The sequence below is a fragment of the Centropristis striata genome, chromosome 4, assembly GCF_030273125.1.
Source record: "Centropristis striata isolate RG_2023a ecotype Rhode Island chromosome 4, C.striata_1.0, whole genome shotgun sequence".
NCBI lineage: Eukaryota > Metazoa > Chordata > Actinopteri > Perciformes > Serranidae > Centropristis > Centropristis striata.
In genome coordinates, this window is record NC_081520.1 from 1,215,131 (window position 1) to 1,232,360 (window position 17,230).

The 17,230-nt window shown below is 38.7% G+C and overlaps 1 protein-coding gene across 3 annotated transcripts in view; it reads left to right on the plus strand.

Annotated features, from left to right (window-relative positions):
- LOC131970613 (SPRY domain-containing SOCS box protein 4-like) overlaps nt 1-17,230 on the plus strand; it is a 90,858-nt gene that overhangs the window by 34,155 nt on the left and 39,473 nt on the right. The window contains exon 1 of one of the 3 annotated variants that reach the window (XM_059332046.1): nt 10,686-10,942. The exons of the other annotated variants lie outside the window; for them this stretch is intronic. The gene's annotated coding sequence lies outside the window, so the exon portion shown is untranslated. Of the gene's footprint in view, nt 1-10,685; nt 10,943-17,230 lie in introns of those variants that run through there. 3 annotated transcript variants of the gene reach the window in all.

Consider the following 17,230-nt stretch of genomic DNA (forward strand, 5'->3'; position numbering starts at 1 on the left):
GGGGATTTTTTGACGTGTTTTTGCCCAATAATTTGAAAACCGTTTGTCGAAACCCTTATAAAAGTCATAGCACACTGGTCATGGGTGAGCCGGTCGATTTGATACCATTTTTGTGTATGTGCGACCAAAACTCTGGGAGGAGTAGTCGACGGAAAAACAACACGGAAGAAACGGAAGAAGAACTAGAAAATTCCTAAAGAAATTTTGATTGTGTGCTTGCCTCTGGACCGTGACTCTCGTGGCTTATCAAAAGGGGCACGGATTAAACAGGGACTTTCTGCTGAGTACACTCACACCTCATACAAGTCTCTAGGACAAACGGTTCACTAGTTAGTAAAATGGGTGTGGCTTATCAAAAGGGGCGGGGTTATCAATCACCAGTTAAACAGGGACTCTATGCTGAGTAATCTGACATCTTATACAAGTTTCTAGGACAAACGGTTCATTAGTTAGTAAAAGGGGGCGTGGCTAATAAAAAGGCGGGAATTTATGAAATATTGTTATGTAGAACTGAAAAGTGATGAACCATCATCATGCATGACAAGTTTGAGGCAGATTGGACAATGTATGGTCAAGTTATAAGGTCTCGTGTTTTATGAAGAAAGCCATGTCTGTTTACTTAGAGTAAACTGACAGTTATCAGTTAGAATGTCTGTGTTGGAGGAGGGGGGGGGGGGGGCTTTGGTAGCTAAGCAACCACGTGGCCAGGTGGAGTCGACCAATCAGAGCAGAGCAATCAACTGAAATTAACTGACGATGGAGACAGTTCCATCAAAGTGAGCAGACAGAGGTCGACAAACTTGAAATTCTGGCCTCGAACAGAAAGCATTTTCGGCAAAACCATAATAGCTATCATTGATCCGACTTTACTTTGAGCGTCCTGAGTTCTTCCTGAACATCTCCATATGTTTTTTAAAAAAAAAAATGAAAAAATAGCTTTGTTAGAGCGATTTTAAAAAACTGTTAAATTTTTTTTTTTGAGAAATCTTCCTTCATTTTTAATATGGGAGCCGATGCGGCAGTTGGTGCATTTTGTTTGAGCATCTGTGCGTCCTGCGCCCAAACTATAACTCTGACAGCTTTACCAGAGGATTGTGAGTGAGAGGACAAATTTTCCTACGTTTCTATGTATAAATTATTTCTGTAGAGTGAAATTTGCGGCCTGGAGCGCAGTTTTCAAATTTATTTTTTGACAATTCTTTCTCTCCCTCTACACTCTGTTTGATGACTTCTCCACTCTAGACTCTCCATAGGGTTACATTGGGGGGATTTTTTGACGTGTTTTTGCCCAATAATTTGAAAACCGTTTGTCGAAACCCTTATAAAAGTCATAGCACACTTGTCATGGGCGAGCCGGTCGATTTGATACCTTTTTTGTGTATGTGCGACCAAAACTCTGGGAGGAGTAGTCGACCGAAAAATGACACGGAAGAAACGGAAGAATAATAATAAAAATAGTCCCGGTGAATAGTAGTTAGTGTGCTTTTGCAAGCAAGCACACAAAATAAGCCCGGTGAAGAGTAGTTAGTGTGCTTTTGCAAGCAAGCACACAAAACAAGGGAAATTAATGAGGGTCATTTTAGACCATGCTGTGCATCAAAGGGTTAAATGAAACACTGTTTCAGTTTGACAGATTGTTACTCTGGTGAAGGTTAACCTTAAAACTGTCCTGATCTATGAAGTCTGGGGGAAAACGTTTTTTTACTTAAACATTATAATTAAACCTCCCGTATGAAACTGAAATCAGCAACTCTTTGTCTAAAGGAAGTGAAGAAACGAGTAGAGTGTGTTACATCACTCAGGGGTTTTCTTTTCTCTTTGTGCTGATTTCATTTGTCTACTAAGTGTGTAGTGTTTCTGGGCTTTCTTGTCTCTGCCTGCTTTCTTACTCCATGTGAATTTGGCAAACATACAACTGGAATTTCCAGTCAGGATTCAGTGAGCTGAGGTGAACTCTGTGACCCCGGCTGCTTATCAGCCTCACTAATGGATCCTGGTCTGGAGTACATACTGTACAATGCATCTTCAGCTATCATGATAAACCAGAATAGCATCTTGATTCTCATGGTGGAGAACTAAAAAGACTCAAGTGAGATGAATAGACTGAGAATTTTCTCTTATTGGACAAAACGATTATTGATTTGATTTAATTTTGTGGACACAAAATGCAGTTAAACAGTTAAATTGCAATATATTGTATTGTGACTCAGTGTTTCCCACAGACCAGAGAGCAATTTGTGGTGCTCCACTGACATGGATAAAGTCCTAAATTATTTAAATATATCACTTTATTGACATTTCAAACATTTTTAGGCGAGAAAGTAGCCACTTAGCCACCCAGTGCGTCGTTAATTTGTCTAAATACCAGCCGTTTACACTTTTGTTCGGACGAATTCGGCGCTACTCAAGCTAGCCGTCATGAGCAACGCACTTCCGGTTACATTTACAAAAATAAAACGCCCGTTGCCCTTTATAACGATAGAATTTGTGCTTTTACTTTGAAAACAGGAAGCGAACCTACCCTCGATGTAGCTAGCTTGAAGCAGCCGTTTGGACTGCTCTCGTCCCGTTAACGGCATTTGCGGCAACCATTCAATCAGTGGTGGAAGAAGTATTCAGATCTCTTACTTCAGTAAAAGTACTACTACCACACTGTGAAATTACTCCACTACAAGTAAAAGTCCTGCATTCAAAACTCGCTGAAGTAAAAGTACAAAAGTATCAGCATCAAAATGTACTTAAAGTATCAAAAGTAAAAGTACTCGTTATTCAGAATGAAGCACTCAGATTCTTTTATATGTTCTAAACATATTACTAAATTATTTGCACTGATGCATTTAAGTAAGTAGCATTTTACTGTTGTCCAGGTAGGGCAAATTTTAACTATTTCATATACTTTTATGTGGTTTAATTTATAAACATGCAAATTCACTTTAAATTGATCATGTTTTTATGTTAAATCTCGACCTGAAAAGTAACTAAAGCTGTCAGCTAAATGTAGTGGAGTAAAAAGTACAATATTTGCCTCTAAAATGTAGTGGAGTAGAAGTATAAAGTTACATATGTGGAAATACTCAAGTAAAGTACAAGTACCACAAAATTTTACTTAGGTACAGTACTTGAGTAAATGTACCTAGTTACATTTCACCATTCAATATGCCTTAACGTTACCGGAGAGTGTTGCCAGCTCTGAGATCGGCCCGGTTCATCGTAAAACATTTATTTATTGATATGAATGCGGTGTTTTCTGTGTGTTGGCTAACGTTACAGACGTTACAGTTTTTTTAATGTCCTAGAGAGGGTAAAAAATAACAGAATCATTTTGTGGCGGTCGGTCTCCATTATGTGGGGGTGCGCCACAGAATGGTCTGTGTGTGGGAAACACTGTGACTCAAGTATGGGGATAAAACCGTATCATGGGGCCGATGCGCTAGTTTCCACAGACACCCAGTTTGTCTCTGTTGTAATACTGCAATTGAAAGAGCTGTCATTAATTTGCCTTAAGGCCAATCAACATTGAGTTACTTTATTAAGTTATGGTGACTTCAGAGAAATCTATTTAAATGTAATTAATTTATTTTATTTAAATGTAAATCTTATATCTTATCATTCAAAAAAAGCATGACAAACATCCGACCAGTCTAACGGGGACAAAATCACAATATCTCCTTTAGCCTGATGTTATCAAGACTTTGTTTTTTATGATCAGCAACCCATTGTTCCAAATTTTTGTTATGCAAGACTAAGTAAAGCATGAAAGTCCCACATGATAACAAGGTTCCTCCAGATGTTTGAATTTTTTGCAATAAAAGTAGAATATAACAATGTATATTTTATAGCTTGCTTCTTAGGAACGTATTTTATGGGCTAAGCAGTACAAATGTGCATAAAATTAGATCTGGCCCTGAGGGTTAACCAGATAGATTGGGAAACATTTCTATGCAGGACACGTGTAAAAGCGACTCTTATTGATTCTGCAAAATAAGTTCTGGGTTTTCTATCAGTAGTTTCTCTGCTGGGTCACTTTTGTGCCCATTTCGGCAAGAGAAGCGAAGTGTTTGGCCTCAAAACATGCATAACTTCTAACCAGATTGGGAAACAAATTGTTGTGCAGGAGACGTGTGAGCTTTATTCTTGCCTCACCTGCTTGTCATTGGACTGTGGGTGGAAACTTGAGTCGTCTGGGAAAATCTCCACAAACACAAGTAGAGTGTGTTATCGGTGAAATCACTTAGCAACAAAGCCACCCCAATATTTCCATACGCGATTTATAAACATCAACAAACTCTGTTTGTTTTCTGGGCTTGCAAGGTGAAAATGGGCGTAGTTTTACTTGCTGATCACTTCTTCTCCATGAAAAGATTTCTGTCCTTTGTCCAACACTTGGGAGACATCACCATGGAGACAGGTTTACCTTTTAATGTGTGTGGTGTTTGGAGCAAGGTTATTATAGTTAATGAAAACTAACAAAATAACGAAAACTAGAATTGAAAAAACATTTTTGTTAACTGAAATAAAAACAAGAGTTTTTGAAAAAACGATAACTAACTGAAACTGTATTGTGTGGTTACAAAACAAACTAAAACTAACTAAAATTATAGTGAAAATGTCCTTAGTTTTCGTCTTTGTCAACTTTTTTCATTCATAATTCAGTGTTTCTATTTGAACATGCAACACATGGTGAATATGTTTACTGAGACTGGGATGTTTACACTAGAACCAAAATACAAAACACCCAGAACTGTAAGAGTTAATAACCTTATTGGGGCTGAGATGATAAACCAAAGGAAATAAAGGAAACATTTATTATGACCTCTTTGAATCTGGCACCCAACACATAGCCCATTACAAAAAAACTAAAACTAAAACTAATAAAAACTAAACTAAAACTAGAAACATGTTTACTGAGACTGGGATGTTTACACTCCAACCAAAATACAAAACACCCAGAACTGTAAGAGTTAATAACCTTATTGGGGCTAAGATGGATAAACCAAAGGAAATGAAGGCACATACCCATTACAAAAAAACTAAAACTAACACTAAAACTAATAAAAAATCAACTAAAACTAAGCATTTTCAAAAGGTAAAAACTAAACTAAAACTAGCAAACTCACTCTAAAAACTAATAAAACTAACTGAATTTGAAAACAAAAATTCACAACGAAATTAAAACTAAAACTAATGAAAAATCCCAAACTATTATAACTTTGGTTTGGTTTGCGGTGCTGTGTTTGTGGACTCAGGAGAAGAAGTGGACTCTGGGAGAGGGACGGCTTTGGCTTCCTCCTCCAACACGTGGTTGCCAACACATTCTTGTCCTGAGTGTTCAGAGACACGGAGACGGCAAACTGCTCCTCATCCTTGACTATCGAGTGAGTCTTTGTCTGAGGAGCAGGAAGTCATTTGAACAAATGGCTCCATTATTGACTGGCCCACTACCTTGGCTGACTAGACTCTTCGATCTGCACATTGTAAAGCCATTCATCTACTTTATGGGGGACGAAGAGAATGATTTTAATCATAGTGCACTTTGTTTTTGTTTTCATTAAGGTTTAATGGGGCTGTGCTGTGTGTTTTTATTCCATTTTTAATTTTTTTTTAACATTTCAAATTCTTTATTGAGCATGATAGTGTTTTGAAAGTAAAAAAAAAAAAGATTCGAAGTCACATTTTATGTTGGACTAAAGGACTGAAAAAGATACAAAATGACTAAAAAAAAGACACAAAATAACTAAAAAAAGACACAAAATAACTAAAAAGGACACAACAAAAGACACAAAATTACAAAAAAAGACACAAAATGACCAATAAAAGGCACAAAATGAGAAGACAAAATTACCACAAAAAAACAGAAGACACAAATCACTAAAGACACAAAATGACTTACAAAGACACAAAATGACAAAAAAATGCACAAAATTACCAAAATTGTTACGCTAAACATACAAGACACAAATAAAATAGAGTCACACTTAAATAAAAACATGTCAATATGAAGATGTTAGCATCCTGACATTAGCATTTAGCTGAAATTACAGCTTCACAGTGGCACTAGAATTACTGTAGACTCTGGTTAAAGCCATACATATATATATATATATATATATATATATATATATATATATATATATATATATATATATATATATATATATATATATATATATATATATATATATATATATATTAATCAACTGCCCTTCTAGTTGTTGGCGTTGCAGACAATGACATAACTAAAATGTTTTTTCCCGTCTTCATAATGACTCGTGCCCCCAAATGACCGCACAAATCCACCCTGGCCCGGCTGCCCGTGGCGTTTACTCTCTCTGATCCCGACTTGAGGTCAGTCAGTTTCTTGCTGCTCCCGTATCAATAAACTCGACTAAACACGAGTCCTGCTGCAGGCAGCTGCCTCCAGTGTGTGTGTGTGTGTGTGTGTGTGTGTGTGTGGGTGTAGTTCTGTCTGTTATCAATGTGGTGAGTGTGCATTTTTTTTGCACAGTGAAGGCGCCAGTGTGGTTTTCTTGCTTGAGTTAATCTGAAGTTGTATTACATCTTAATAGATTCACAATTCAGCATAAAACACACTTTAGACAGTAGAGTGCACGCATGCGGAGAGAACTGCTGTTGTGCATTTGCTGAAGGGGTAACAAGTGAGAGAGAGGAGGGCTTTCTGGTCCCGGGGGAGGAAGATGAGAGGGGGAGCAGCATGGAGACATTGGTAGAGCGGGGGATGGTGTCAGAGAGAGAGAGAGAGAGAGAGAGAGAGAGAGAGAGAGAGAGAGAGAGGGAAGGCTTGGTGGGATACCTCGTCAGAACTGAGCTTATCACACACAGAGATTTAATTCTTCTGCTGGCACAAAGTTTGTGGCTTGAAATCTTAACAAAAATCACATTTTAAAACCAGAACCAAAGAGAAATCTGTTTGATTTCAGGTGATATGATCTGTTCTCCGATTCCACCTCACTTTACTTTTTTAACCCTACTAGTAGTCAGGCGGCTTAGCTAAATAAAGGGGACACGCTGGACAAAAGCACCACATTTTTTCCACGTGCTCTCTATCACCATAGGTTTCAATTTTTGGTAGGAGCCACTTCATCAAGATGGCCGATCCGAGATGGCACCCATATAAAGTCTATGAGAACCAATACATCTTCCAAGCCACTCAGAAGGTCAATCTTGGTGTCAAAATCTACATTTTCTGGGTCAAGGAATCATTTAAAGCTGTTGAGAATATCACTAGATGATTATTTGATCAAATAGAAATGTTCATTTTCACCCAGACTGGTAGGCAACTCGCTTCAAGTGCTGCAGCAGAGAATCCTGAGCTGAAAATGTTTGGAATCTAATAATTATGTAAATACATGGCCAAAATGAACATATCTATTTGATCATCTAGTGATATTCTCAGTAGCTTTAAATTATTCTTTGACCCAGAAAATGTATATTTTGACACTAAGATTGACCTTCTAAGTGGCTTAGAAGATATACTGGTTCTCATAGATTTTATATGGCTGCCATCTCCGATCTGCAATCTTGATGAATTGGCTCCTACCAAAAATTGAAACCTATAGTGATAGAGAGCATGTGGAAAAAATTTGGTGCTTTTGTCCGACGTGTCCCCTTTCTTCCCAAATCTGGTCCTAAGCCGCCGGACTATTGTGGTGTGGTTGTGTTTGGACCATATACTGTATAAATAATGGACGCAGTGACCATGACATCACCCGTTGGTTTGTGGCCCGTTTGAGGCATCGAGTTCGGTGTTACACTCGTCGCCATCTTGTGTCGCCATATTGTTTTCGGAAACAGGAAGCAGACCATATTTGGACTGTGGAGGAGGAGAGGGATCTGATCACTGACTACAGCCTCTCTACACCTCAACCTGACTGAGAGAAGCTGCTGCTAATTACTGTTAGCATTAACTGGAGCATTAACTGGGATGTTAGTTTTGGCAAAAAACAAAACTAAATGTACGTTACTGACCTCAGAAAAAATAACAGCGACTCCTTGGAGTGTCTGTTAGTCCAACCAAACACTGAACAAGGCATTTTTAATGAACAAAATGTTTAAATAAACTGTCATTAAGTGAAAATACAGTGAAAGGGTCAAAGTTATGAGACCAAATCGGTAAACGTCCTTTTAAAAAAACAAACTTTATTGACACGTTGCCGTGGATACGCATTGCTCTGCTTCTCTCCTGATGACGGCTCGCCTTGTTAGTGACCTGTCAATCAAAGGTAGCCCCGCCCCAAATCATACCATTCTGTATCTTCTATTTTCTTCTAAATGGGGCCATTATTTACACTATTAACATCAAATTGTCTTGAAGATTTTTTACTCGTGATTGAGACCATAGTGTTGACTTACAAAAAAAATTCTGAGTTAATAAATCAAGTGAGAAGTTTTCTCATTTCTCATGTATTGAAATGAATGGACCTAAATGCTTCTGCAGCCGCCGTCAGCGCCCCCTGCTGGAATTTTTGGTAGAATGCAGCTTAGGAGGTGATAAAGGCATGTTTCAGGGTTTCTGCCACAGAGTCAGGGAGTGAGGGTGGAGTCTGGAGATGTTTTTCAGTTTAAAAAAAAGTCTTTTGTAACAGCTTTAGGTTTTAGGGGGTGTTTTTCGAGGCAGACTTGGGTCTTAATGGGTTAAAGTCAGTTGTGAAATGTGGAGAACTCCACGAGCTGTAAAACAAACTCCAGAAATGATAAACTGGCTTTATGTTGTGTCTGAATGCAGCTGGTTCTCGGGGTGGACTGCTGTCGTGGAGCGAAAGAAAACAGACAGTGTGGTATATTAAAGTCACCTCACAGCTGGGTTAGGTTGATATTGTGGTTCTTTGTGAAATATTATGCAATATCATTAAAACACCCAGTTCTTCTCCCTAATCTTCTGTTTTTTTTCTGGTGTGAAAAGGTGAAACTTTCAGACGTGCAAATAATGTTTTCAATTCCAGTGGTGAAATGTAACTAAGTACATTTACTCAAGTACTGTACTTAAGTAAAATTTTGTGGTACTTGTACTTTACTTGAGTATTTCCACATATGTAACTTTATACTTCTACTCCACTACATTTTAGAGGCAAATCTTGTACTTTTTACTCCACTACATTTAGCTGACAGCTTTAGTTACTTTTCAGGTGGAGATTTAACATAAAAACATGATCAATTTAAGGTGAATTTGCATGTTTATAAATTAAACCACATCAAAGTATATTAAATAGTTAAAATTTGCCCTACCTGGACAACAGTAAAATGCTACTTACTTAAATGCATCAGTGCAAATAATTTAGTAATATGTTTAGAACATATAAAAGAATCTTGAGTGCTTCATTCTGAATAACGAGTACTTTTACTTTTGATACTTTAAGTACATTTCGATGCTGATACTTTTGTACTTTTACTTCAGTGAGTTTTGAATGCAGGACTTTTACTGTAGTGGAGTAATTTCACAGTGTGGTAGTACACTGCAAAAAAAGCCAACTTGTATTTTTTGGCCTAAAACAGTGATTTAAGTTGGTAAAACTTGGAAATATAGATTATTGACATTTAGGGCAATAATGTAAGTTAGCACAACAAAGGAAGCCAGTTGTCTGCTCAAAAACAAGTTGGTGAGTTGTTGTTACTTATATCTTTAAGTTGGGGTTCACAACAAGGGACAATAGTTCTGATAACTCTTATTTTTGTATATTTTGTTGTGAAATGCTGGAAAGCGGTGAAATTCGGTCATTAGTGAAAGCTAGCGGCTAACTGACGCTAGCGGCTAACTGACGCTAGTGGCTAACTTACGCTAGCGGCTAACTGATGCTAGCGGCTAGCTGATGCTAGCGGCGCTGCTTGTTACAGCTACAAGAGTAGCCATTAGCGTATCAATGCTAACTCAAAATTGTGGTCGCAACATTAGCTGACATTTCATAGCGGCGTTACAATGTTGAGTTGACAAAAATCTGAATTCTGAGTTGAGCAAACTCAAAAACAAAACTTAAAATATTTAGTTTAATCGTCCAACTTGAAATTTTATCGAAGTTTGTTGCCTTGAAATTTTGAGTTCACCCAACTTTTCTTTTTTTGCAGTGTAGTACTTTTACTGAAGTAAAGGACCTGAATACTTCTTCCACCACTGTTCAATCCAGAGAGTCTTGTATATGTATAGTACATGGCGTCTGCTTCCTTCAACACTTCACCAGCGAAAGAAAACAGACAGTGTGGTATATTAAAGTCACCTCACAGCTGGGTTAGGTTGATATTGTGGTTCTTTGTGAAATATTATGCAATATCATTAAAAACCCCAGTTCTTCTCCCTAATCTTCTGTTTTTTTTCTGGTGTGAAAAGGTGAAACTTTCAGACGTGCAAATAATCTTTTCAATCCAGAGTGTCTTGTATATCTTCATCTGCTTCCTTCAACACTCCACCAGCCGAGTGTTTTCTGTCCCAAAGTGGAAACGAGCTGTTAATCTGCAGATGTGGTAGAACGTGTTGCGTGTTTGTCCACATTTCTTTCCACCATCTCCTGGAGGCGCCCGGTCACTGCGTCTGTCAGAGAGAGTGGGAGGTTTAGTGCTGCTTGGGAAACACTTTGAGCGTGCTCCACTCTGAGCCCTCCCCTTCTCCATCTTTCCTTCTCTTCCCTCCTCCCTCCCTCCCTCCAGCAGCTGTTTTCCTGCCTTGGCTGGGAACTGGAGCCAGGCTGTTTTTCCCCATCCTCGCGTCACAAGCAGGAACTTACCGACACACACACGCAAACAGACACACACTCTTTTTGTCTGTCTCAGCCTGTCCCACACTAGTCTGGCTGTTGACTGTGTACTGACCTCATTCTGGACTTCAGACTGAGGAGGAGAAGTATTCCCTCTCTTCTCCTCTGCTGCTGTGATTGCGTGCTCACAGTGCTGTGTGAGAGCCGCCTGACTGACTGTTCGGAGAAGAAATGCTTTCATGGTAAGATGCCTCTTCTCTTCTCACAGGCTACTTAAGTTGCTTGACCTCTTCTCGGTGCTTCGTTCAGTCTCTGACTTTTTTCCCGTCAGTTTTTAAGACTCTCTCTTGACTTATCCAATCAAAAGTCTTTGACTGTGGGCTACAGCATGCTTTGGGTGTCCATAGGTCCTAGAAAAATCTGGGAATGAATGAAATAAATCCAGAAATAATCAAAGCAATATCATGTCTCAAATTAAATGACACAAACAAATTAATAAAATGGAATTTATAACATTTTATAACACTTTTCCAAGTGTCATCAATATTTTAAAAAAAGAAAAGAACGGTCCCCACATGCTATACATGTTGAACTATTTACATTTTTACAACCTCTCCTGTCCTCTCCTCTCAGCTCTGTGTAAACAGATTTTCGGTGAATATTTCTCACATGATCGTTCGTCTCAAGAATCAATCATGGCTTCACAGTGTCGTTGAGGTGCAGAATTTAATGTTTTAAACAAGATCTAGTTATTCCAAACTATTTATTTTTGACATTGTTTTTAATGAGACCTGTAGAATAAAGTGATTTTGACAGAAATATCACAATTTTTAAGCTCTGTTTTTGGTTACTATATCTAACTTAAGTTGCTTGACCTCTTCTCGGTGCTTCGTTCAGTCTCTGACTTTTTTCCCGTCAGTTTTTACTTTAGACTCTCTCTTGACTTATCCAATCAAAAGTCTTTGACTGTGGGCTACAGCATTCTTTGGGTGTCCACAGGTCCTAGAAAAATCTGGGAATGAATGAAATAAATCCAGAAATAATCAAAGCTTTATCATGTCTCAAATGACATTTAACATGGCATTCATTATTTTGTGTTTAAAAAGTTTTTATAGGCCTCTTTCAAAGTTTCAGATTCCCCTGATATCTCATGCTTATTGGTAGTAAAAGTGGCATCTTAACCCATTGAAGCCTGGAAAGCGGATACGTCGTTTTGTAGTATTTGAAAAAGCTCTCAAATACTTTTTGAATATCATTTCTATCTGCTACAGAGGCTGAAAAATCTATTATTTAGTAGAAGCGTTGACACTTCTGTTGAATTTCCAGAAAAACTTCAGGTTTTAGGGGCTTATTTTAAAATTGCCCAGAGGTTTTACAGGCAGTTTTAGGCGTCAATGGGTTAATTCAACTTGAAAGTCAGATTCTTACATCTTCACTAGTTACTTTTCCACAAGTTTGGGGAAAAAGGATAGTCATATTCCCTAGCATGACTATAGTGTCCAGCTCTGGACTCTAAGAGCAGCATTTCATACAGAGACTGACTGACACATGATTGAAGACTTTCTGGATCGTGTTCCACTGCTGCATCACTAGGCCAGTTCAGTCCTGACTCATAATTACACTTGACATAACCTAGGAGTCGTCTGATGGGAGAACTCCACCTACTCCGCCTACCAGTCGTCTGGGGATTTCACAAATTCAAGTTAAATACTTAAATGGTGGGAAAACAGCCACTAACATACCTCCGCCCCATTAGGTTTTATTAACGTCTCACCGGAAGAGATCATGTTGTAACACGGACGCAGCTTTTTAAAACATTAAAAATGTATGTTTGGGTTCAGGCCTGGAGCCAGCAGCTGATCTGTGTTCATGCTGCCAGTTGTCATATGATCAAATGGTGCCAGTCATGTAGTGCTACCCTCAGGCTCATTGCTCCTGAAAAAGGGTTTGTGCTGCTGGACTACTAATGTGAACATCCTCTGGGGGAACAGGTAGCTTCTGAGCTGCTGGCTGGGATTTCATCAGTTAAAAACAAGACTTTCTAATGTGTCACTGCCAGTCACCGCCCCCATATGAAGGGCCGCCCTACAGACTTGGGATTGGTTCTGCAATTAAGGTTTTTAAAAAAAACAAAACAACCTAATATTTGCAACCAGTTTTAGGCCCCGTTTACACGAGGACGCTTGCGGGTAAAAACGACAAAATATTTTATCTGAAGTGCCTTTCGTTTAGACGGTGACGGCGTTTTGGGGGCTTAAAAACGCAAAAATCTGAAACCACCCTCCAAAGTGTAAAAGTTAAATCCTCTCCTCCGTAGCGTGTCGTCTACACTGACAAGACACAAAACTCTGATCTGATCTGCTCACGTCACGTATGTGTTTACGTCACATACATGCTCCAGGACAGGAAATAAAGAAACGTGGGATTATTTCCATGGTGGGACCTTCAAGCTGCTCTGGCAGCTCTAATAAACTTACAGGAGTCTTTCCACCAAATGTCCAGGATATGTACAGATAGTATTAGTGAACAGAGAAGGATCTGGAATTACCTCCATCACATTCTGGATGCAGCGATTGGTGGGAGGAGCCAGACGGCTGTGAACGAGACCTGGGAGATCTAGTGATGGAGGAGAACTTTGTGGAAGGAGTAGCTGATGAAAATGTGTGGCGTGAAAACTTCTGCATGCCCAAAGATGCTCTTATGGCTTTAAGTGATGCCGCCTGGCTGCATACAATCACATTCACACACTTTAGATCACCGTATCAGCAGATTTCCTCCTGAAAACGCTCGTCTAAACGAGGAATAAAAAGTGAAGACGCGACGCCACTTTTGCGTCTTCTGTTCAGACCGTCCTCGTGTAAACGTAGCCTTAGTAACAGAAGCTGGAGTTTGTCTTAAGTCTCCAAGTGTTTACAGACTGATCTGAGCTGTGAGAAGGGATGGTTACATATCAGCAGTTAGAGGTGGATACAGCATAGTATCACGATATTTTATGTGGCAATATAATATTGATTCATTGATGCAGGTTTTTTTTTTTAGCGGGCTCACTTTTAGGAATATACTGGAGATACTGGTATCATATGAAACTATAGGATCTAAGGAATCTATAGGCACCATGTGTGTCAGGAAATAACGCTGCAAAGTTCGGCTTTTGTAATGTTTCTTTAAAAAAAATTCAGAGCAGTGAAGCTTAAAGTTTTTGAAAGTTTGATAAAATGCTGCAGTTGTTGTCGTCCATACATGTTTGATATCAATTTACAAAAATATAGTATCATGACTCAACTATCAGGATAAAATCGTATCGGTGGGCTTATACACTGATTCACACCTCTAATAGTGCTTTTTTTCTCAGTACCCAACTCTACTTTAACAAGCACCTTTTGAAAAAGTTTTGCTTCCTTGCTGATGCCTAAGAGACGGTAAAACACTGCAATGCTTTAATCTTATTTCTCTGGAAGGTTGGGATATTTTACGGACATATCAAATGTCATGGAAAACAAATGGCATGAAGGATTTGATAAAAATACCTCGGTGCTGAGAGTAGTTTCAGTCAGAGGGGAAATTACATCGTATGCCATTTGTCATTCTCAACTAAACCTGAAGTAATGTGTCCAGCTGTAGCTTCCCTCTTTCTGCTTTGGACCTCACATCATCTGTGATGGATGGCTCTATCAGAATCTTGTTGGCAATCTAAGACTGACTGTATAACATATGATACATTCTCAGGCATGTCAGATGGTGAGTCATACTGCCTTGATGATGCAAGCAGAGGCGTGTCATTAACTCCCATCAGCCGTTGGAGGATTGTGTCAAAATTAGATCACAGTTTTGGATTGACGACCAACAATTTCACAGTATCTCAAGTAGGGATGGGTACCTTTCACATTTGAACCGATACGGTACCGATACTCGGTACCTGGGAATCGGTACCGGTACCCAACGGTACCAATTTTCGGTACTTTTTTGTTTGTTTATGTGGTAATAAATGTTAATTTGTTTAATAATAAAATCTAATTTTTTCAATTCAACATATTTATTTCTCAAAATATAAACTTAAAAAATATATCAAAACAATATAAAATCCAGGATGGACAGTGCTTTATTGTTGAGCGAACGTGCATTTTGTAACATGAAGGTTGGAGTGTTATCAAAGAATGCAGAGGAGCTCTCAGGTGGCAAAAAAGGTTGCAAGTGCACGTGTGATTTGTTGTGATGACGTCGTAGCTGTGCGGCGCAGCACCGGTCAGACAGTATTGTGGGCGTGGCATGGTTGGAATAAACAAAGTTGAGTCGGGCTGCTCTGTGCACATATCGAGGATGACGCAGGAGTCCGAGGGATTTAATTTCAGCGAGGCAGTTTGGAGTAAAGTGGCAGGTAATATTCCTGAGTCTAAGAGCGGAGTATTAGCGGAGGACCAGAGATGCAGCAGCTAGCTGCTAGCTGTTAATGACTGGTCTACAGAAGAATGGAGAGAGCAAACGGAGTAAGGAAGGTCCAATCTGGAGGCAGACGAAGGCCAAGCCCGGGTAGAGACATTAGAGAGATAGCAGCTAGCGGCTAGCAGGCCTAGAGCCGGCTGTTCGTCTCTGCGCCGGGGTGGAAGAGGGCAGCAGCTAGTGGCCGCGGTGAGCAGACAGGACCAGACGAGGAGATAAATAAAAAAATAAAAAAGATCGTCAGCACGCTTGTTAATCAAAGACGTTAAATGAAAACAGGTTGAAATCAATGATCGGTTTAAAGGTAACGCCGTTAAGGTACCGAAACATGGTACCGTTTGATTTTACATGAATCGGTACTCGGTAGTATCGACGAAATTCGGTCGGTACCTATAAAAGTACCAAATTCGGTACCCATCCCTACATCAGCCGTTGGAGGATTGTGTCAAAATTAGATCACAGTTTTGGATTGACTGAATTTCACAGTATCTCAAGAGTGTTTGCATTTTTTAAGGTGGACTTTAAGCCGTTGGGTGATTTGGGGCTGTGCCAGACAATGGCTGACTGATAAGTGCTCTTCATGTCCTCACATTGCCCTTAAACACACATAAAAGCTTCGCCTAGTTGACCACTGGTATGCAGGTACATGCTGTTCCTGTGCAGGATGAAAGAATTAATTAGCAGTCTGGATTTGTAGTCCCAAAGAGTGAACCTGAAGACCCAACATTGCTGTAAAAAACAAACCTTTTCACACAACTGTGAGGGGGAAAATGGCATAACTGTCTTGTTATCTGCTCAGAATACAAATAAGCAACATGTCTGTTAACAAGTTGCACCTGACACTGTAGTTTTTGTTTAGCTTTGCTCTGCTCCGGAGCTGTCAGCTTGTGTGTGTTTTTGCTTGTAAAAAGAGAAAACATGCACGCTTGTGAGAAAGAGCAGCAGCTAATATTAAAATGTATTGCAAGGCTTCATGTCAGAATTCAACAACTATTAATATTTTATGCTTTGTTTTATACTTTGGGCTACTTCAGATGTCTGTTCTCTGTACTACAGTCCCTAAATATTTATTCATCATCCTCTTGTTACTGATAGTAGTGTTTTCTTTTTATGTTATTGAGTTCATGTCAGAAATGATTAAAGCACAATTTGTAATTTTCTTTCTCTCTCTCAAGCAAAACGATAGCAAAAGCATGCTGGAAGATCCAGAAGTCCAATGACTTAAGTCCTTTACCAGGTTAAAACATGGTTTAAAAACAACCAAAATGTAAAAAGTTTATTATAAAAATTTGGCTTAAAATTAAATAAAAAAATCAATTTATGACAACCACAATGCTGATGCATGCACAAGGGGGATATATGATGCCATTGATAAGCAACCATTAAAATTTCTCTTTCTCTTGATTTGAAAGTTGTTGGATACATTTGGGATAATATAAGTACAAAACTCAACAATATACAACAGCAAATGGGTTATTTTTGTGCTATGTAGAATTAATTTTAATAGAAACGTCACAAGTTTAAGCTTTGTTTTGTTAAATGTTTTCTAACCAAAACTTCCCTAACTTATTTTTCATTCTATGTCCCTCAAAGTCACCAGTAATACAACTTTTTTTCCTTCCAGATATGATGAACTATTCGATTTTTTTGATTTAATGACTATTCGAATATTCGAAAATCGATGCCCATCCCTAGTTGTATGTATGTTGTACTATAATGAAACCAAACACTCAGGACACTTTATTTATGGTTGCAGTTCTTTTGTTAGTTTGTCCTGTAAATTGTTGCTATTTATTTTAAGTTCAGTATTTTATTAACTACCTCAGACATTGTGATTTCCTTTATTTGTTAAAGAAAAATACTGCTGTGTTATTGTTTTCAGTAAAATAAGATTCAAACATTGAAGGTTCAGTTAGTTCAGAGTTTTAAAAAAATCGGTATCGGCCAAAATCGGAATCGGCAGGTCAGGCTTTTTAAAAATCGGTGATCGGCCAGAAAATTGCAATTGGTGCACCCCTAATGCCTATTTATTTTTTTATTTTTTTACAGTTTCTTTCTATGATAGTGGGGGTACATTTGGTGATCTATTATAG